Consider the following 22,955-nt stretch of genomic DNA (forward strand, 5'->3'; position numbering starts at 1 on the left):
CTGAGATGACAGCTATGTTTACTAAACAGTTCAAAAAAATTTTAAAGAAAAAGAAGCCTAATTTCAGAGACCATATTTCAAAAGACAAGGGTAATGATAAACCCAAAACTTTTCCACCAAAACTTGTTCCAAAAACTGAAAGGAAGTTTGTAAAGGGGCAAGGGGTTAAGTGTTATGAATGTCAAGGGTTTGGTCATATTGCCCTTGAATGCCCTTCGAAGAGAATCGGAAGAAAGTCTGCACAGTGACTTGGGATGATGAAAGAGGGTCGAAGCAAGAACCTGAAGAAACTAAATCTGGTGAAGACAGCGATAGTGCTTTCATGGCATTTTGGTCCACTTACAATCAACCTCTTCCAAAGCCAGTGGAATTAGCTCGTGGTCAGAATCTGCATCATGCTCCCACCTTTGATGGGAGTAATTACTTGTATTGGAAGATCAGAATGAGAGCGTTTCTGAGAGCTTTCGACCTGGAAGGCTAGCAAGCCATTGAAGAGGATGTTGAAAGTGTTGACAATCCGAGCAATCAGAGAGTTCTGATTACTATTCGTGGAGCAATTTTTGATGAAGAACAGCAACCGGTTGCTCACTGCACAAAGGCTAAAGATGCATGAGACATTCTGAGCCAATTTCATGAAAGAGGAGAGTCATCTTCACCACCATCTCTCACCTTTCCTGCCTTAGTTGCTCGACTGGATGAGGTCAGGGAGAATGAGGAGCAAAAAGAAGATGCTGAAACATCAGAAGACAATAATGAGATTACTGGTGATGATCTACAACAAGCTTACGAAAAGCTTTATGATAAATCTTTGAATTTGTCCAAGATCAATGACAAACTCACTCTCAAGCTTGAAGCATGTGAAAGTGAGAATGTCAAGCTAAAAGGAGAACTTGTAACAGCAAAGAAGAATGTCATCAAGATCTCTAGTGACAGGCAAGACCTATGTGGGAAACTTCTATCCTGTGAAACTGAAAGAAATGAACTCCTGAAAGTGTATTCCACATATGAAGAGAAGCTTGAAAGCCTTGAGATGTCACAAGCTACATTGGAAGAGATAGTTTGTCATAAAGATGAAGAACTCTGAATTGCTAGAGCCACAATTGCCATGTGGAACAAAGGTTCCAAATCATTAGAAGACATCCTCGGGTCTCAACAAATGGGTTGTGACAAGAGTGGGCTAGGCTATGGCAATGCAACAGCTCACAAGGGACATGCCTCTACATCACATGACCTGAAGACTCAAGCAAAGGAAAAGCTGAAGGTACACCAGGGTGATTCCTCTCTTCATCTACCTAAAGTGGGTAAGATCAACACAAGGGAGGTAAAACTTGTTTTTATTTGTCATCATTGTGGTGGGTATGGCCACATTCGTCCTTATTGCTTTGAATTGTTTGGTAAGGTGTCTCAAAAGGGTAGAAATTCGAATACTTTTTGGGTCAGGAGACAACCTTACATGTCTAGGCGGAATACCATGATTCATGAGAGTGTTCACAACGCTAAGACATTTACCAAGACCGCCAGACCTGATTTTGTTAAGACCAAAAAGATTTGGGTGAGAAAAGATGATTTGACTTGTTTAGTTGTTCACACTGCTCTAAAAGCACATGATTCACACATGTGGTATCTTGATAGTGGGTGCTCTCGTCACATGTCAGGTGACAAATCCTACTTCACCTCCCTTGAAAAATACGAAGGTGGAATTGTTACCTTTGGAGATAGTGGCACTTCTAGAGTCATTGGTAAGGGCTTTATAAGTGTAGCTGGTCTTTCCAAGCTTGAAAATGCTTTACTTGTTGATGGTTTTAAAGCAAATCTTTTGAGCATTAGTCAAATGTGTGATTCCCACCATGAAGTATTGTTTTCAAAAATAAATGTGAAATTTTGGATAAAAAGGAAAATACTGTCTTGCATGGGGTTCGCACATCTGATAACTGCTATGGGATTGTTACTACTAATGGTCTCACTTGTCACTCAGCCATCATAAGTAACATCGATTTGTGGCATCAAAGATTAGGTCACATGAATTTCAAAGACCTAACTAAGATAGCCAACAAAGAGCTCGTGAGAGGAGTACCTAAACTGGGTAAGAATCTGAATCATGTGTATGGACCATGTCAATTTGGGAAGCAAGCTCGTGCCCTTCATAAGAAGGTGAACAGATTTACGACCAAACGTCCTCTTGAATTGGTTCATATGGATCTTATGGGACCCACTCGCACTGAAAGCATCGGAGGTAAAAGATACATTTTTTTAACTGTTGATGACTTTACTCGATTTTCGTGGGTAAATTTTTTAAGGGAAAAATCTGATACGTTTGATGCTTTCCAGGCCTTAGTCCTTAAAATTCAAAATGAACAGGGTGTTTCCATTGGGCGTATCATAAGAATCCGAACTGATCATAGTCGTGAGTTTGAAAATAGTTCGTTTTTGAATTTTTGTGATATGCATGGAATTAAGCATGAATTTTCTGCACCTGTTACTCCACAACAAAATGGAGTGGTTGAGAGGAAGAATAGGGTTGTTCAAGAGATGGCTAGGGTCATGCTCCTTAGTAAGAAACTTCCTTCAAAGTTTTGGGCTAAGCCCTAAATACTGCTGTTTATGTCATAAATCGCGTGTATTTAAGGCCCGACACTTTACAAACTCCATATGAATTGTGGAAAGGATTGAAACCTAATGTAAAATACTTCAAAACTTTTGGGAGTAAGTGTTACATTTTCAAAGATAGAGAGCCTTTAGGCAAATTTGACTCCCGAAGTGATGAAGGTATTTTTCTAGGGTATTCAACCACTAGTAAGGCTTTTCGAGTCTATAACCTGCGAACTTCTTCTTTAATGGAAATGATCAATGTGGTTATAGATGACACAGGTTCCCCTACTCCAACAACAAATGAGGATGAATATGGTGAGTCTCCAATTCTAGATACTGAACCACAAAGTCAAAAAGAAGCTGAGGTCCAAGCACAAGAAGTTGAGACAGCACCATCTTCTCAGGTAAGTCAGAGTCCAAAGAATGCACAGAGACACCACTTCTGATGCTTCCTTCACCACAAGTCCTGAGTTCAAACCATCAGCAAGGGTGAAACTGAATCATCCAGCTCAGCAGGTGATTGAAAGTGTATCGGATCGAATGAAAACCTGAAGACAAATTCGGGATGAGGTATCACATATGTGTTATGTTTCATTAATTAAACCTAAGAATATTAAAGAGGCCTTACTAGATGATAGTTGGGTGAATGCTATGCATGAAGAATTAGGTCAATTTGAACGTAACATTGTTTGGACTCTAGTTCCCAGACCTAGAGACATGAATGTGATAGGTACCAAGTGGATCTTTAAAAATAAATCTGATGAGAATGGTACTGTGGTGAGAAATAAAGCCAGGTTGGTTGCTCAAGGCTACACTCAAGTAGAGGGTGTTGACTATGATGAGACGTTTGCCCCGGTTGCACATCTCGAATCTATTCGTATTTTACTTGGTGTTGCATGTTTTCTTGGTTTCAAATTGTATCAAATGGATGTGAAAAGTGCCTTTCTAAATGGATACTTAAAAGAAGAGGCGTATGTTGAGCAACCAAAAGGGTTTGAGGACCCTAAATGTCCAAATCATGTCTACAAGTTAGACAAGGCTTTGTATGGGTTGAAACAAGCCCCTAGGGCTTGGTATGATAGACATACTACATTTCTTCTTGATAATGACTTTTAAAGGGATAGTGTGGATAAGACTTTATTTGTGAAACATACTAAGTCTCATATTCTTGTTGCTCAGATTTATGTTGATGATATTGTGTTTGGATCCACTGCTGATCATCTTGTGAAATATTTTTTGGATTGCATGACACATGAGTTTGAGATGAGCATGATGGGAGAGTTGTCTTATTTTTTGGGTCTACAAATTAAACAGTCTCCTTCGGGTATGTTTGTTTCTTAGACTAAGTATGCCAAAAATCTTGTGTCAAAGTTTAGTCTTGAGTTTGCCAAACATGCACGCACTCCCATGAGCACCAGTCTTCACATTTCCAAAGATTCCTCTGGTATTGATGTTGATCCTACCCTTTATAGGAGTGTGATATAAAGTCTTCTTTACCTCACAGCTAGTCGTCCTGATATTTCTTTTAGTATAGGTGTTTGTGCCCGTTACCAAGCCAGTCCTAAAGAGTCTCATCTTCTTGCTGTCAAACGCATCATTAAATATGTTAATGGGACATTGGAACATGGGGTTTGGTTTTCTACTAATACTACAACTGAAATTACTGGTTTTTCTGATGTCGACTGGGCAGGGTGTGCTGATGATAGGAAGAGTACATTCGGGGGGTGTTTTTACCTTGGGAATAATTTGGTTTCCTGGCATGGTAAAAAGCAAAATACCATCTCTCTTTCGACTGCTGAGGCTGAGTACATTGCTGCAAGGAATTGTTGTGAACAAATGCTGTGGATGAAACAAATGCTTCATGATTATGGGATAGATTAGAACACTCTCACTTTTTTTTTGTGATAACACAAGTGCCATAAACATTTCTAAAAATCTTGTCCAACAATCTCGCACCAAACACATTGACATTCGTCATCATTTTATTCGAGAGTTAGTAGAAGAGGTTGTTCTTGAACATGTTCCCACTGAGCATCAAAAGCTGATATTTTTACAAAACCCCTTGATCTTCTTAGGTTTGAGTTTCTTAGAAAGACCTTGGGTGTAGTGCTCAGTTGTTAGGGTGTTATCTGTTCTGGAGGGGGTGTGTATGATTGTTTTTTTTTTATATATATTTGGATGTTATAATCTCATTCTCCTGAATTCCTGTCATCACTGCTTTAGAAAATTATGAACTCCTTTTATGCTGTAAGCTAGACTTCCTTGTTCATTGTTCATAGCTCATTCTGAATGCCCATACTCATTAACATCATGATCTCATTCTGTACACATCCTTGAGATAAATTGTTGCAGGGGTTTCCGCACAAGTGATCAAAGTTCTCTATGGACCACTAACAGTGTTTCTTGTACTTTTTCAGAGGACCTGACCTATACTAGTAAATCATGGGTGATGTTGAGTCTCTTAACCATCTACCATCATTTTTCACTTCCACGGTTTCTCCCTCAGTTCATTGAAGTCCGAGCATGAGGAAAAGGCTACCTCAGAGGCACCAACCAGGCCATCCTTTCTGATTCTATTCGTCTCTGGTTTGGCCTCCATACTCTTGAGCGTGTATGCCACCAGTGAGTGCCCACAAGAAAGAGAAGTTGAAAAAAATAATAATAATAAAAAAAAAATGGACACATTGATTTAGGGGGAGACAAACACCCCGTGATTCCTAGTGGTTTGACTTTTCTCTATGATGTTCAGTTACTCTTGCCAGAGGTCCAGCCATTCGATCACTACGAGGATTAACTCTAGCTTTGTGGCTCTCAAGGATTGCACACACACACTAATTGAGCTTCTCCTCCAGTCTAGATTGCTCAACCTCATTGTGTGTGCCAATATTATCGTCACCACCCATAGCTTAGAAATCAACTAGGACCAAGGGTTTATCCTTCAGTGTCTTGCTCAACATCGCTCCATTGATCTTGTCACTTTGATCATCTAGAAGATGGTTGTTGCGTATGAGCGTAACAACCTTGGTTTACCTTACGGGTGCCTCATTAACCGGCTTCTCGCCAAGTTTGAGGTCCCTTCGTTTGATGAGGATCGGTTTGCTTCCCTTACCCGGCCTTTTACCAAAAAGACTGTCTCTTAGAGTCAGTCTCATGTTCGGGGGGTTTCTTCTGAGGTGGGTCGGTCTGGTACAAGTACAGGTATAGGTGATGCTACTCTTGCAGAGGAGGCAGAGTTTGATGCAGCTGCTGCTGGTGAGGTTATTAGTGAGGGGGAGCAACCACCTCCAGTCCATACTATTCGTGGCCAGCTCTACCATTTCGAGCAGTCTGTTGGTTCTCGTTTTGATCAACTTGAGGGCCAGATAGACATTTTTGAGGCCAGACTCACGAATCTCGAGACTACTATCGATGCTCGGTTCACTGCATTGGAGGCCTCATCCAGGCACATTGAGGAATCCGTTGCACAGTCTTCTACTTAGTTATCTCAGATCCTATCTTTTCTCCACATGCAGTCATAGTCATAGCCACCCGCTTAGTGATCATTGATGTCCAGACCTACTTTTGGCTACTGTTTCTCTTGGTGTTTTGATCCCTCCCAGACAAAAAAGGGGAGTGGTTTGTTTATATACTTGTTTATATACTTGATACAGTTGGATAGATGGGTATATTGATACTTGATACAGTTGGCTAGATGGGTATATTGTTTTTTTTGATGGATGGGTAGTATGCTTCTCAGATATTTTATATTTGGTTATTTAATACAGTTCCACAGTTTTTGGTTGTTTTTTCAGGCGGATTGTTCAAAGACATTGATCACAGAATTGCATGGTCTTTGGTTTGTTAGGAAATTTGTTTTAGAATGGTTTTGTCTGGGATTTGACAAAGGGGGAGATTGTTAGGACCTTTGTTGTCAAAATCCATGGAAAAAACTAAGGTTGTAATCAGATTGTAATTTTTCAGTTTTGTTCTTCCCGCTCGAGCGGGGAAAGGGTCGCTCGAGCAGAGTTTACACACACACAGTATTTCGCGTGTCTGCAAAAATACTGAGTGATGTGTTTGTACGCTCGAGCGTGGGATCTTCCGCTCTAGCGTGAACCTTGGTTGGAACACATGATATAGAGTCTCCGCTCGAGCGTCCATTCCCACGCTCGAGCAGACCGCGCGATCTCTGTTTCTTTATATTCGCTTGTTGGTCCAATTCTAGGGTTACTTTTCCTAGATCTTCTTTAAGAGTCTTAGGGTTTCGTTTGAGGTTTTCCTCTGAAAGGTTTTTGTGAGATTTCCTTGATGTTTTGAGTGAGTATTAAACTCTTGAATTGATAAGCACATATCAAGAAGGTTGATTGATTATATTCTAGAGTGTTTTTCTTCGGTGGAATCCGAAGATTAAAACGTAGAGATTCAAAGGAGTTTGATTCTGTGTGTAGTCGTTAATTCGACAAGTGAAGTTATGGATTTAACTTCAGGTTAATCAATTCCGAGACGAAGGTTGCGGTGAAAGATATACAAAAGATTTGAAGACAAATTTGATGCGTTTGGTAATTTGTTTGTTATCTTTGTAATCTTTCTTTCTTCAGTAGTGGATTGATTAGTGGCGTTTCGCCCGTGGTTTTTTTTATCACAATTGAAGGTGCTTCAATTGTGGTTTTTTCACGTAAAAATCGTTTGTGTCGATTTATTGTTTTTCGAAAACGACAATGTAAATTACTTTCGTAAGTGCTTGATGATTTAGATTGTGTGTTTTGAATGATTGGGAATTAGAGTATTTAAATCTTGATTTAATCACGAATCATTTACGAATCACTTAGGATTTTCAGCATCCATATATGTGTCTATGCTTCATAGGTTACCTTCAAGAGCTATTTTTGTACACATTTCCTCCATTTTAACATAGTTTCTGTATGTTCATCTTTTTTTTCTACAACAGGTTACAGGAGAAGTTTCTTACAATGGGTACAAATTGGAGGAATTTATTCCCCAAAAAACTTCTACTTATATAAGTCAAAATGACCTACACATCCCTGAAATGACTGTGAGGGAAACACTTGATTTTTCAACTCGCTGTCAGGGCATTGGAAGCCGAGTAGGTATGGTTGCTTCTAACACACAAGAAGTTTCATTTTATTTGTAAATTCCTTATTGACTAATGGTACTAATGGTAATTGAAGTAATTTGTTTCTTGTTTGTGCAGAGATTATGATTGAGGTTAGCAGAAGAGAGAAGCAGTCAAGAATAGTTCCAGACCCCGACGTAGATATTTACATGAAGGTACTTTTAATTTCTCTGATCTTGTGTGTGTATGTGTTTCTCTCTCTCTCATGAGCTTATCTATTGTAATGTTTTAACTATATTTCTTTTCACAGGCAATTTCTGCTGAAGGACAAAAAACAACCCTTCAGACTAACTACATTTTGAAGTACTCCTTTAACATATCTGACAATGATCTTTCTCGTTATAATTCCTACAAAAAAATTGAACTGTTGATGATTTGGCCATCATTGCCTTGGTTTCTCAGATTCTAGGGCTTGATATCTGTGCCTATACACTGATTGGAGATGCCATGAGAAGAGGTATCTCAGGTGGTCAAAAGAAGAGATTGACTACAGGTAGTCTTTCTGATTTTCTTTTCTTGATCTGGCCTATGTACAATTTGAATGCTTTAGTTTGACAGCTTCAATTGCTAATTGGGTAAACTACCTATAGGTCTTAATAGTTGAACTTAATTGCCATCAAGTCCTATTGAAAATAATTTTTTGTGACAATTTTTTTTCATATGTTGCTAAAAATTGACAATTAGTAACTTTTTTTTTTGTAATGGTTTTTATAAATTATTGCTAAAACTTACAATTAGTGACGTTTTTCTGTGATGAATTTTTCAAACTGTTGTTGAAAATTGAAAATTAGTAATGCTTTTTGTGACGTTTTTTGTGAAACCGTCACTAAAACTTATAATTAGTGACATGTTTTGTAACAAAATTTTTAAACTGTCGCTAAAAATTAACAATTAGTGACCTTTTTTTAATAGTGTTTGATGGAAAAATGTCATTAATTATCATAGGACTTATTAGATAATAAGTCCACCTATTAGAACTTATACGTACGTCCCCCTAAATAATTCAACTCATAACTAGCATAACATTAAAAAAAAAAAAAAGAGTAAAATTCAACTCACGACTACATCATATTTGGCATTGGTGATAATCTTTGGAAAAATTACATTACCGTTATCAAGAAAACTTTCAACTTCAAGGACATGAGTTGAATGTTACTGCTACGTGCATGCTTTTATTTTCTCGAACAGTAATTTGTATTGGTATTTCACAGGTGAAATGATTGTAGGTCCATAAAATCTCTATTTATGGATGAAATATCAAATGGTTTAGACAGTTTCACCACATATTAGATTGTTGATTGTCTTCAACAGCTAACACATATCACAGATGCTACTATACTTGTGGCTCTTTGATGACATTATCTTCATGGCAGAAGGGAAGATTGTGTATCATGGACCCTGTAGTCATGTTCTAGAATTTTTCGAGGATTGTGGGTTTAGGTGTTCTAAAAGGAAAGGGGTAGCTGACTTCCTCCAAGAGGTAAGATTTTCGTGGTCGTGGATCATATTGAATTCTTCCCTATGCTCTTATATTCTTCTAGGGTACTTTAAAAATGGTGAAAAGACTTACGTTTTTAGACAAGCTGATTTAATATGATATCGGAACAAACAATGGATCCTATATTTAAACTTTTACCACCTACTTGATAACCTGTATGATACGTGAATTTGCTTAACTCTTTTATAAAAAAGTTCCTGGCGGCACATGGAGTTTTGAGATGAGTTATTAGTTAACAATAACAACTGCATTGTAGGTTATCTCAAAGAAAGATCAAGCACAATACTGGCACCAAACCGAACAATCTTGCAATTACATTTCTGCTGACATGTTTTCTAAGAAATTCAAGGAATCGCCTTTTGGTAAGAAGCTAGATGAGGAACTATCAAAGCCATTTTCGAAGCCTCATAGCCACAAGAATGCAATTTCTTTTAGCAAGTATTCTCTTTCTAAATAGGCATTCATTCGAGCCTGCGTGCAAGGGAACTTCTTATCATGAGGAGGAATTCTTTTATTTATGTGTTCAAATCAACTCAGGTTGTGATCAATACTTTCTTATTCTTCTATCCTTTATTTGTTTTTGGAATTCAACATTTAGCCGTTCATGCTTTTGTGTCATTGTTAAATTGTTAATCTTTGTGTTCAATTGTTATTCTTTGCAGCTTGTTATCATTGCACCTTCAATTATTATTCTTTACAGCTTGTTATCATTGCATCTGTCGCAATGACTGTATTTTTGCAAACTCAAATGAATGTTGATACCATTCATGCAAACTGTTATCTGGGTGCTTTGTTCTATGCTCTCATCATTCTTTTTTTTTAATGGATTTTCGGAGTTGTCCCTGACTGTTGGAAGACTTGCAGTTTTCTACAAACAGAGAGATTTGTACTTCTATCCAACTTGGGCATATGCAATCCCAGCCACCATTCTGAAGGTTCCTATTTCATTGTTTTCAGCTCTAATTTGGACATCTCTGGCTTATTATGTCGTTGGATACAGTCCTAAGGCTGGGAGGTTAGTGCCACTCGACAAGGCTTGCATTTTATTCTTCATTGTATATATATATATATTGTTTTTCTTGAAATGTGTCTTTGATTTGAACAAGTTGTCATTGTTTTACCAATATTTGAATCAACTACTCAGATTAGTCATTTAGCAACCAGAAGCTTTACTGGTACTTTCAAATAAACATTCACCCTATACACGAACACACCCTTTTGAAACTGAATGGGAATTTTGAATTAATTTCTATCATTGCCTTGTATCTTAGGTTCTTTCTTCAGTTCATTCTATTTTTAGCTCTACACTTAGCAGCTACATCCATGTTTTGTTTTGTGGCATCTGTCTTCCGCACCGTGGTTGCTTCTACAATAGTTGGTAGTTTGTTTGTATTGTTTTGTGTTATTATTTAGTGGCTTGTGTGAGAATATTATGTAATTATGGAAATATATCAGTTAGGTTGATAGTGAATATTCGATTGATTGTATAGGGTTATTTCCTATTATAGATTAGGTTTAGGATTGCTATAAATATTGGTTGTTATCTTTGTATTACGGACAATTGCATATACAAGTTTATTCAGAAACTTACATGGTATCAAAGCCGTCATTGACCCAAACCCCTATAAGTCGACAACTACTTCTTTTTCCATGTGTGTTTGGTTTGACTATAGGCTTCGTTCGTGGTTCCCTCTTGTTTGTGACACTCAGCCTCTGCCTTGTGAACAATTCGCGATTGACTACTTCTGCCTCATGACTCATCTGAGTTTGATTCTGCCTCTGCTTCGTGCCCTCTGGTTTTTTGGTCTATGATTAGTTATAGTCGAGACACATCTGGTCATCACTCCTCTGACTTGCATGGGTGACCTATCACGATTAACTTTGCTTCTCTCTGGTCCTCTATTTTGGAACTTCTAGTTCTTTGGAAGCTTTGTTATCTGGTTGCTTCGTCTCTCTTATTTGACCCATCTAGGTCGTTCGTTTGACCCATCAGACTATTTCATCTGGATCGACTAGGTTGAGAGACCGAAGATTCAGTCGCGATGCTTCTCTGTAATGATTTCACTTTCTCCTAGATTTTCTGATTTCATGGGTCTCGATATCTTTCTCTCGTTGGGTCTCGACTTCTCTGGTATTTGACCCATATCTCGCTCTCTCTCTCTGAGGTTGGGTCTCAACTTCTTTGGTATTTGACCCATCTGATATTAGTTTACTGACATTATATTTAGACCCAATACTCTTCTGGTTATTACGTTGTGGTTTTGGATTTAGGGTTTATTACACTTGAACCCTTTAGTTTTCTGGTTATAATGATGTCTCTGGCTTCTAATGAGTGTGCCTTCTGCCATCAGAGGGGCTATTAGAAGTACCACTATCCCAAAGAGGGACGTCTCCCTACCTCATTTTTTCAGCAATCTCAAAACCAATTCTGGACTCCTCCCACTAATTATATTGTATCTGCTCCGACTCTTGAACCTGACCTGGCTTCTTTGAGTGCTCAAATCAGTCAGTTTTAGCATATACTGTCTACCTCACAACCATCACCATCTGTCTCCATTGTTTTCTTTCTTCATTCAGGTTTGCTTGGGTTTTCTTCAGGTATTTCTTCGTCTGTCTGGATTTTTGAGTCTGGTGCCTCTCATCATATGACTTCTCATCTCCCTTTACTTTAAAATTGTACTTCTCATCCCTTTCCTATTACTGTCAATTCTGCTAATGAGTTTGGTATGTCTGTTACATCTGTTGGGTCTGTCCTACCATCTGTTATGTCTGCTGTCTCTATTCTATCTGTCTTTATGTTCCTATGTTATCTGTCAGTTTATTATCTATTAGTCAGCTTGATGCCTCTAGTTTTGGTGTTATCTTTTCTTCTTTTATTTGTTCTGTGTAGGATCGGATGTCTAAGCAGCAGACTGGAACCGACCGTAGAGTTGGAGACCTCTATGTGGTAGAGAGCTTACATCTGTCTATGGTAACCTCTTCGACTGCCTTTTTCTTTTTTCAGTTAGATTATCTAGCTAGTCCTTTTTACTTGTGGCATTCTAGATTAGGGCATTTGTCTACTGATCGCTTACGGTCTTTATCTCAGTCGGGTATCTTGGGTAAAGTTTCTCCTAGTGAACTTACTGAATGTCAGGGGTGTAAACTTGCCAAAATGATAGCCTTACCTTTTCATAAAAGTACTTCTATATCTGATACACTATTTTCTTTAGTTCATACTGATGTTTGGGGCCCTTCTTCTATTCTCACCAAAGGGGATTTTGCATACTATGTGTCATTTGTTGATGACTGCACCCGTTACACTTGGGTTTATCTTATGACTCATAATTCTGACTTCTATTAGATATACTGTACTTTCCAGTCTATGGTCACTACACAGTTTGGGTCTATTAGTAAATTGTTGCGGTCTGACTTGGGTGGGGAATACTTTAAAACTGAATTCTGTGAATACTTGGCCAAATTGGGTACCATTCACCAAACTTCATGTACTGATACACCTGTCCAAAATGGTTGAGCTGAGTGTAAACACCGTCATCTCCTTGAGATAGCTAGGTCTCTCATTCTCTTTACCTCCGTTCCGGCTCCGTTTTGGGGTGAGGCAATTCTTACTGCTGCTTTTCTTCTCAATCGTATGCCTACCCCCTTTCTTTCTGATCGGTCTCCTTATGAGGTTCTGTTTTCCCAACTTCTTAATTACTCCATTCTTCGCGTGTTTATGTCTACTTGTTTTGTCCTTTTATCCCGTAAAGATAGAACCAAACTTAGTGCCCGGTCTGTCCTATGTGTTTTTTTGGGTTATAGTCTCACTCAAAAAGGTTATCGCTGCTATGACCTTGTTTTCTGTCACTTTTATGTCTCCCGCCATGTTGTCTTTCTCGAATGTCTACCTTATTTTTAGCTTTCTCCTCTCACCACCCTAGTTTTCAAAGAGGATTTGGTTCATATTGATTCATTTCATTCTGAGGTCCCATCTAATGAGTGCATCTCCACTGTTCCACCTGAGCTTGTTCTATCTTCTCCTTCTGCTTCACCTCTAGCCGTTTCTTCTCTTTCGACTTCTCCTCCTCCGTTGTTAATTTATTCTCGTTGTAAGGCTCATCCTCCACCAGTTATGTCTGCCCCTGTTGTTGATCCTCTTACTTCTGATGACTTTGATTGTCACACTCCAGAATTTTTCCCTCCGCTCGAGCGCAAGAGTTGACGCTCGAGTGGACTTGTAAGGCTCCCAGTACTTTTGCAATCTATCCGAGATTCTAAGAGTTGTGAATTTCCGCTCGAGTGTAGGAGTGGTTGCTCGAGCAGGTCGGCTTTGTTAGTCTGTTCGCTCGAGCGCAAAATTGGATGCTCAAGCGGTCTGCCTGGTTGAGTCTGAATTTTTAGGACTAGTAGGATTGCTTTTGACATTTTTATTATTGTGTTTAAAGCCCGCTTGTTTTATTTTGGGACATTGATCGAAGTGGTAATATGATGGTAAAGTAAGATTGGACCAAAAACTTTAATTTGGATAATCTTTCTATGAACAACCGTCACTCTTTTACCCTTTTCTTTTTCCACACTTTGAATTTGGGTGTGAGGCTAGAACCATTAGAAAGCTTGTCTCTGGGGCTTCTATTTGGACACAAGAACGACCTAGAATAGAGTCCGGGTGAGAGAGTAATACCCATTTGAAGTTTTAGTATCTGTGCTGGAAGCAGGTACGCTCGAGCAGGAAAATAAGTGCTCGAGCGGACTGCGCGAATTTAGCAACTTAAAAAGTGATTTTCTAGATCATTCTTTGCACTTTCCTTTTCCCTCTTCCTTTCTCTCCCCCTAAGTCCGAAAAACCCTAGATTTTTGACCCAAATACCTTCCATTCCTCAAAGTTTTGGACAAGATCTCTCACCAAAAAGAGAAGAAGGCTTGAAGCTCAACATTTTCAACCGATTGAATTTTGGATTTGCAAAGGATTCTTCTTGGAGCCTTGCTTTCTTGCTTGATCCTTGAGGTAGGGGTTCTAGTTCTCCTTCAATACTCTTATTTATAGATATATTTGTAGTATTTTCTTATATAAATACAAAATTTATATTGTTGAGCATATTATGATAAATCATGAGATTGGGGGTTTAGGGTTTGAAATGTTGGGGTTTAATTTTTGGATTATAATTATGGGCATATGAAATTGGGTGTATAAGTAATAAGAGAGTTGGAATAGAAAGTGTTTGGGCGAAAAGTTTCAATTTCTCTTAAACTGTAGTTTGGTTCATGAAGATAGATGATGGTTTTGCTTAAATTGAAAGTAGAATCATGAAATTGAAGTATTGAATTGCACATATACAAGTTTAATTGAATTTTGGAAGTGTTTGGAAATTATGTAAAATTTGCGATTGAACTCTTGTTGTGGACCTTATAAATCATGTTATAATATGAAACAAAATTTGGAGGGAAGACATTGTTAATGATATGGATGATATGGAATTTGTGGTATGATGATGAAGTGAAGATTTAAGAATTTTAATGTGTAGTTAGAAAGTAATTCTATACCTCAAAACTAAAAGCCCGAATTTATGTTCAACTTTAGTTATGAAGTTTATTTTTGGAAAAATGAAGAATACCTCAATTAACATTAAATTTATGAAATTAAGTCTATGTTGGGTTAAGATGAGTGTGAATAATGATAAATGAGAGATTGTGAAATATGACGTTGTTATATGAATAAGTTGCATAAAAAAAAATTAAATGTTGGAGATTTAATTTATAACCTTCGATGGCAATTGATAATCATTGTGCTGTAAAAAAATTTAGTATGAAGACTTGATAGTAATATGGAGAAGTAAAGAAATAGTTTGAACCCAAGGATGGTGAACACTTTAAAGATGAATCTTCATGCCCCTATAAATGTGTTGTTATATTTTTGTAACAAAACAATGAATGATTTGGTAGATAATGAAGAAGGTCATGGAGCATATTTGTACTTGTTAGGTAAATGGAATTTTAATATATGTGTAACGTGCCCGGGGGGTACCCGCGTGCGTTAAACAGTTCAGACCCCCGAGATCTCTTTGATCTAGTCTCACGAGTGCAATGTGAAACGTAGATAAGAGTCCAGATTTGACAACTTTTTAGAAAATCCATTTTATTGCAAAAAAACATTTTGCTAGAAATGGACTGCGTCATCAGATCTCAGAGTCGCCACCTAATATTTTGGGAAATTAGGAAACCCATGACTCATGCCAAGGTCACTGTTCGTCATAACCGAAGTTGTCTCGGTTCGGAACCTTAGGTATGAGAGGGGAAGGTCATTAATTGAGTACCCCCGCTCACCCGATCAAAAGATTAGCCTTTACTAAACCATAATATGAATTTTATTTACTTTATATGTTCATATTCCGATTAATTAATAAATCCTAAAAAAATTACTATGTAAAGTATACAAGTATAGACTATGTCACCCACTTTGGAACAACTTGATTTCATGTAGTTTTGAAATTTTTTTGAAGATGTACAACCCAAATAAATTGAGTTTACAAACATCAAAATTAACATTATTCCAAATTAAGCGACACAACCTCCATCCACTAGCATTCATAGAGTTATATCACATAAGCAAATAGCCTCATGGCGGAATGCTAAATATAGTAAGAAAAACACGCATAAACGGAATGCTAAAGCATAAAAATTTACATGTTTGACGTCCCGCGAACAAGCTACAAAACAAAGTTAGTAAAATATGCATGATCTTATATACAAAATCCTAATGCAATTCACTCATGAGATGCAACTAAAGATTCGGCTTCTAAGATATGACATGTGAATCATCTCAAGAACATGAGGTAACGCACATAATCACATAGGAATTGATTAAAACCACAAATACAAACTTAGCTGAATCAAGATGCATGAAACATGGATGCAAAGCATGAATATGATGAAAAATAAATATGATGTTTATGTACAAATAAGGAAAGCAAGTAAAAGAATGGGATAGAAAGAAACGGGGATGAAGAATTATTATAACACTTGAATTATTACATATCGAAATAGAGGAGGAGGAAGAAAACAAATATTACAGCAAAATATAAAAATCCTCACAAACTCTCAAAATAAAAAATAAAATAAAGAAACTTCATGTGCTTTGGGGATCGCTGGAAAATATTCTGCTTGATGCAGGAGGACTGCTCCGTTCTGTGTGAGGAAACTTATTTTGCGGGAGTACTATTCATCCCGGGACACTATTCATTGCCGACAGTACTATTCACCACGATAATCATTATTCACCTTTCTTGATCGTTATTCATCTTATCGGGCTTTTTTTGTTCGTAGTTGCTATTCATTGTCGGAGATACTATTCATCGTCGGGGTTACTATTCACTACTGGAGGTACTATTCACCGCCGGAGGTTACTATTCATCCGGTGGGGTAAATTATTTAAAGTAATAAATTACAATAGTTTATATACAATATTTAAATTACAGCAAATATGTGGGTGGTGCAGCCTTCCCGTTAAAGCAGTAAAACAGTTATATAAAATAAATAAATAAATAAATAAATTACAACAGATATGTGGGGTGGTACAACCTTCCCATTATAATGGTAAAACAATTATATATATAAAAAAAAAAGTAATTTACAACAGATATGTGGGTGAGGCCTTCCTATTAAAGCGATAAAAAAAAGTTATAAAAAGCAGTAAATGAAGTATTTAAACAAATTATATTACATTTTTAAATATGAAAGTTTGTGAAAACTCAACTTTTGGGGAAATGATGAATTTTCTGAGTCACAAACTTTTTTTTGATTACCCTCAAGTCTATGGAATGTGTTCTCAATTCTCAGTCCAAAATTTGGAATTACAGGTTTAGTGGTTGGTTTCTGAATGGTGTATTGATGAAATGGAAATAAAAAATATCTAAGAAAATATTTTATTTTCTCTCTCTCTCAAAAAAAAATAATTTTCCTTCTTTCTGATTCTTTTTCTCTCAAACTCTCTCGCACCACTTCTTTTTTTTTTTTTCTCTCTGATTCTCTAATCTAATTCTCTCAGACTTTTCTGATCTCTCCAAAAATCCCCTCCCATCCTTCTCTGATCTTTCCCCTTTTATAGAAAATAATTTTAAGAAAAAGACAAAAGAAGAAACGGTGGAAGGAGTTGATTTTAAAAGGTGCACAGTGATTTTGTAATATTATAATATATAAAATGTATAAGTAGCATAAATATATGTACAAATACCCAAAAAAATATGTAAAAACACACAAAAGCATTTAAATTATAAAATAACAAAATAAATGGACTGATAAAATAAATTTTAGCAGGCCAAATATGTAACACAATTTAACCAAAGCGAGTCTAAAACAAAAAAACACACGATGGGAGTGTAGTGAATTTTTCAAAGGGGGAATAATACCCTTATATAATATAATAATATATAAAATATTTAATATATATACAAAAGTATGGTGCGTGGGTGAAACCATGGCACCGAATAAATTTAATAAAATATTATATAATAATATAACATAATATATATATAATACATAATAAAGGAAAAGAAAATGGAGAATGGATCTAAAATAATTTGGCAAAAACAGGTGTAAGGCTGGGATTAAAGTTTACATTCCATCTTTTCACTGAGAATTTTATGAGATAGCATATTCTTATTTTCATCATCGGGTAATCAAAAGAAAGTGCCCATGTCTTAGGGCCGGTCAAAATGGGGTGTCTATAATATGGTGGATGTGTATTGAACTAATGTGTTACGGAAAATAATGGAAGACGTGTTGGCATTGCCCACTAATTGTAATGTTGAATTGTGTTGTATTATGTTGAGTTGTATTGGATTATGTTGAATTGTGTTGAATCAAGTTGAGTTGCGTTGCGTTGGGTTGAGTTGTGTTGAGTTGAGTTGGGTTGTGTTGAGTTGTGTTGGGTGAGTTGAATTTGGTACTCGTGCGGGAAGTCAAGGTGCCCAATTGTCCTGTCTACGCATACCGCCAGATGAATGTGGGAATATGTTTTTGGGTGTCCACGAGCCGGCCGTTTCTGGAGCCGGCAAATGTGGAAAATGGATGATTTTGGGTGTCCATATCCCTTCCATTTATGGAGCCGGCAAATGTGGAAGGTTGTGATGTCTTGGGTGCCCACCGCCCAGCCATTTTTGGAGTCGGCAAACGTGGGGATGTTTTCAAACTAAACGGTGATTTTGGGAGTCCACTTCCCACTGTATCAAGTCGGCTAAAGGTGGAAGGTGTTATGAGTTTGGGTGCCCACTATCCCGCCGTATCAAGTCGGCTAAAGGTGGAATGTGTTGAGGAACATGTTGAGTTCGTAATAATATGTGTGACATGTAATGAACTCGTGAAATTTCAATTTGATGTGTAATTTGGCATGAAAGGAAAATGAAAATATAAATTATTTGAAGAGAATGGAAAATGAAATGGTAATTGGATTAGGAATTGATGATGATGAACTTAATGGATTGCTTGTGACTATAAGGGAAGATTATGAGTTTTGTTTTGTAAATAATTGAGAAATTGAATTAAAAAGGGTTTGTTATTCTTGTGTTATGTTTGAACTCTAATCCTTTGGATTTTGACGTTATGGAGTATAGTAATTGGAAATAGTATAAGGGAAAAATGGAAATGAAATGAGGAATAATTTGGAATCGGATTAATAAATTTAAGATGATGTTCTTTCTTAAATGCACTTGTTTTCAAAGAGAATTTATGGTTTGCTAATGATGAGAGATTTCACGTATGGCAGGGAGTTTTCCTTAAAGGTCCAAGTGAAATTTTAAGAGAAAAAAAAAAGGTACTCTTTGTATAATATTTTGGAATTTACAAAATGTCACCTTACTATATGGTATCACTCTTCATGCATGATCATTTCTATCTATGTGTTAGCTATTGTTGTAGGATTATGAGATCCCTACTGGGCATTAGTGCTCACCTCTCGTTGTTTTATTCTTTTTTCAGGAAGAGAAATTCGAATTGATTAGTCGAAGAGTTATGAAGTCTATGTACCTTTTGTGTATAATTTCATCATAGATGTGAAAGGAGTGAACATGTATCATTATGTTTCTATTACTCAAGGGTAATGGACATTTTAAAAAAAAAAAAAATGGACCTAAATTACAAGCTTCGGTAATGTTTCTGAGTAATTAAAAATTTGGCGTGTGACACTGATCCTACTACACACCGATATCCTACTTGAGCGCGTTATTCTCCAAATAGGTTGGGTTAGTCTAATACATTTTTTCTGCTTCCTGTCGTACATTTTTGTCTGCTATTCATTCTTTTTCAGAACCTCACTCTTACACGGAGGCTTGTCAGGATCCCCATTAGTTTCAAGTTATGAAGGATGAGTTGTCTGCTTTACATCAAATTAGTACTTGGAAGTTAGTTCTTTTGCTTGCTGGTAAGAATCTGATTGGTTACAACTGAGTCTACAAAGTTAAGACTCATTCTGATGGTTCTCTTGAGTGTTACAAAGCTCGTTTGGTTGCCAAAGGTTTCTCACAGGAGTATAGTATTGATTATGAGGAGACCTTTGTTCATGTTGCCAAGATGACTACTGTCCGTATTTTGATCTTTGTCACTGTTGTTTGTTCTTGGCCTCTTTATTAGATGGATGTTAAGAATGCTTTTCTTAATGGCCATCTCACCGAGGTGGTTTACATGCGCCCTTCCCCTGGCCTTTACCATTCCTCTGGATGGATTTGTCGCCTTCAGCGTGCTTTGTATGGTCTGAAGCAGTCTCATCGTGCTTGATACGATCGCTTTCAGGCTGCTGTTACTGCACTTGGGTTTCATCCTTGTGCTCAGGACTCTACTTTATTTCTTCTCCACACCTCTGCTGGATTTGTTGCCTTATTACTGTATGTGGATGATATGATCATCACTGTCTCTGACTCTTCTGCTATCTCTGAGGTCAAGCATCATCTTTTTTGCACTTTTGAAATGAAGGATCTAGGCCCCTTACAGTATTTTCTTGGTATTGAAGTAGCTTCTTCTCCCGAGGGCTACTTTCTCTCTCAGGCCAAGTATGCCAATGAGGTTATTCATCATGCCGGTCTTACTGACACTAAGATTTCTGATACCCACATTGAGCTTAATGTAAAGCTCACCCCTACTGATGGTGTTCTTCTAGATGATCCTACTTTATATCGAGAGCTCGTGGGTTGCTTAGTCTATATAACGGTTACTCGCCCTGATCTTGCTTATGCTGTTCATGTGATTAGTCAGTTCGTTTCTGCTCCTCATTCTACACATTGGGCTATTTTGGTTCGAATTCTTCGCTATCTCTGGGGTACTATATTTCAGCGTTTACCGTTGTCTTCTACTTCCTCTTTGGACTTGGTTGCTTATGCTGTTTTTGATTGGGCTGGTAATGTCATTGATCATAAGTCCACTTCTAGCTTCGCTTATTTCTTGGTGATTCTTTGATTTCTTGGAAGAGCAAGAAACAGACTGTTATTGCGTGTTCCACTGTTGAGGCTGAATACCGTACTGTGGCTCATGCCACTATTGAGATTGTTTGGTTTCGTTGTCTCTTGAATGATTTAGGTGTCCCTCAATCTTCTCCGATCTCCCTTTACTGTGACAACTGCAGTGCTATTTAGATAGCACAAAACACTGTCTTTCATGAGCAGACGAAGCACATTGAGATTGATTGTCATTTTGTCTATCAGCATCTGTAATCTGGTTCCATCTCGCTTCCTTTCGTCTCTTCGGCATTGTAGCTTGCTGATTTCTTTACAAAGACTCACACCGCTGCTCGATTTCAGTTTCTTCTTGGCAAACTCTCAGTGTTTTCTGCTAAAACACCTTGAGTTTGAGCAGGGGTGTGAGAATATTTTGTAATTATGGAAATATATCAACTAGGTTGATAGTGAATATTCGATTGATTGTATAAGGTTATTTCCTATTATAGATTAAGTTTAGGATTACTATAAATATTGTTTGTAATCTTTGTATTACTAGCAATTGAATATACAAGTTTATTCAGAAACTTACAGCTTCATCATCCCAAAATGTAAGATTTCAATAACTCTTCCAATTTGATTTTTGGATGATTATTTAGGAAGATGAACTTAAGTTAAGCTATCTTGTTGCTTGCAACCTCTATGCCAACATGGTTGAAGTGGGGATTTTGGGTTTCCTCGTTGACATATGGCAAGGTTGGACTTGCTTTAAATGAATTTCTAGCTCCAAGATGGCAAAATGTGAGTATCTGAAAACAAAATTTCTTAATTTATTGGATAAACAACTCTAATGCCATCCACTTGACCATCCTAGCCCTATCCACATTTACTTTGGCTTGACCTCCATCACTTTTCTCTATTGCTCTAATGCTTATAATGTGTAGAATAAACATATCAATTTGCCAATACCTCATTGGTCATGTTTTTGATTTGCCCAAACTTGACTGTTGCTTTATGTACCTTCTCTTCTAATTATCAGGGGATATTCTGAGTTCAAATTAAGTTGTCTAGTACTTTTTCATCCATAAAAGTAACTTCATTTGTGTAGCAGATCATATTGATATGTCAATCCTTGATGGCAACATTCATGCTTACTATTTGTTTTAGTTGGAGTTGTGTGTTTATTTCTGTTATTTTTCTTTCTTCTCCCAATAATCTAATATTCTACACTTTTATGCAAAATCATAATTTGTAGAATAGATGCTTACGATGATCTTGTAAAATATACAAGCTGGTACACTTTTGATCTATGATATTAGCAAAGGTTTTAGTCTGCTATTATTTGGCCAATGGTTACTTACAGTTTATTTGCAAGTAAAATAGATTGCCAGACCTTCTTATTCATTCTATGCTCTATGGACATTGGCAGTGAACACAACCATAGGGCAAGAAACTCTTGAAAGCCATGGATTATACTTTCACGGATATTTCTTTTGGATATCATTGTAAGATTTCTGAATGTTTTCTGTATATTCAATTATATCAAAATACAAAAGATACATTTGATTATATAGTACTCATAACCCTAAGACTAAAAGGAAACGAAAATATTCACCTAATCTCTCAGAATATACACACACTACACTACCATATATATATATATATATACACATATATACACAATATTCTCACACTCTCGCTCAAACTCAAGGTGTTTTAGCAGAAAACACTGAGTGTTTGTCAAGAAGAAATTGAAACCGGACAGTGGTGTGAGTCTTGGTAAAGAAATCAGTAAGTTACAGAGTTGAAGAGACGAAAGGAAGCAAGATAGAGTCAGACTACAGATGCTGACAAACAAAGTGACAATCAATCTCAATGTGCTTGGTTCACTCATAGAAGACAGTGTTATATGCAATCTGAATAGCACTACGATTGTCACAATAGAAGGAGGTTGGAGAAGACTAAGGGACGCCCAAGTCAGAGATAAGACAACAAAGCCAGACAACTTCAGCAGTAGCATGAGCCATAGCACGATACTTAGCTTCGGCAGTAGAGCGAGCAATAATAGTTTGTTTCTTGCTTTTCTAAGAGATCAAGGAATCACCAAGAAACATACAGAAACTAGATGTGGACTTACGATTAGTAACATCACTAACCCAATCAGAATCAAATAGGCCACCAAATCCAGAGAGGAAGTAGAGGACAATAGTAAATCCTGAAATATAGTACCGCAGAAAGAGCGAAGAATCCCAACCAATGTAGCCCAATATGTGGAGTGAGGAGCAGAGACAAACTGGTTAACCACATGAACAACATAGGCAAGATCAGGACGTTTAACCATCGGATAGACTAAGCAACT

At 37.1% G+C, this 22,955-nt stretch overlaps 1 pseudogene across 1 annotated transcript in view; it reads left to right on the plus strand.

Moving 5' to 3' along the window:
• The window catches only part of LOC114301627 (pleiotropic drug resistance protein 3-like), a 196,912-nt pseudogene that overhangs the window by 16,000 nt on the left and 157,957 nt on the right, over positions 1 to 22,955 (plus strand). The window contains exons 4-16 of the transcript XR_014357570.1: positions 7,517 to 7,676; positions 7,781 to 7,857; positions 7,953 to 8,004; positions 8,103 to 8,195; positions 8,914 to 9,182; positions 9,457 to 9,737; positions 9,901 to 10,215; positions 10,472 to 10,574; positions 11,778 to 11,798; positions 12,091 to 12,171; positions 16,500 to 16,595; positions 20,139 to 20,606; positions 21,256 to 21,352. The product of XR_014357570.1 is annotated as a pleiotropic drug resistance protein 3-like (transcript). The remainder of the gene's footprint in view (positions 1 to 7,516; positions 7,677 to 7,780; positions 7,858 to 7,952; positions 8,005 to 8,102; positions 8,196 to 8,913; positions 9,183 to 9,456; positions 9,738 to 9,900; positions 10,216 to 10,471; positions 10,575 to 11,777; positions 11,799 to 12,090; positions 12,172 to 16,499; positions 16,596 to 20,138; positions 20,607 to 21,255; positions 21,353 to 22,955) is intronic.

This window comes from Camellia sinensis, chromosome 2 (assembly GCF_055761805.1).
Source record: "Camellia sinensis isolate YWXY chromosome 2, ASM5576180v1, whole genome shotgun sequence".
NCBI classification, from domain to species: domain Eukaryota; kingdom Viridiplantae; phylum Streptophyta; class Magnoliopsida; order Ericales; family Theaceae; genus Camellia; species Camellia sinensis.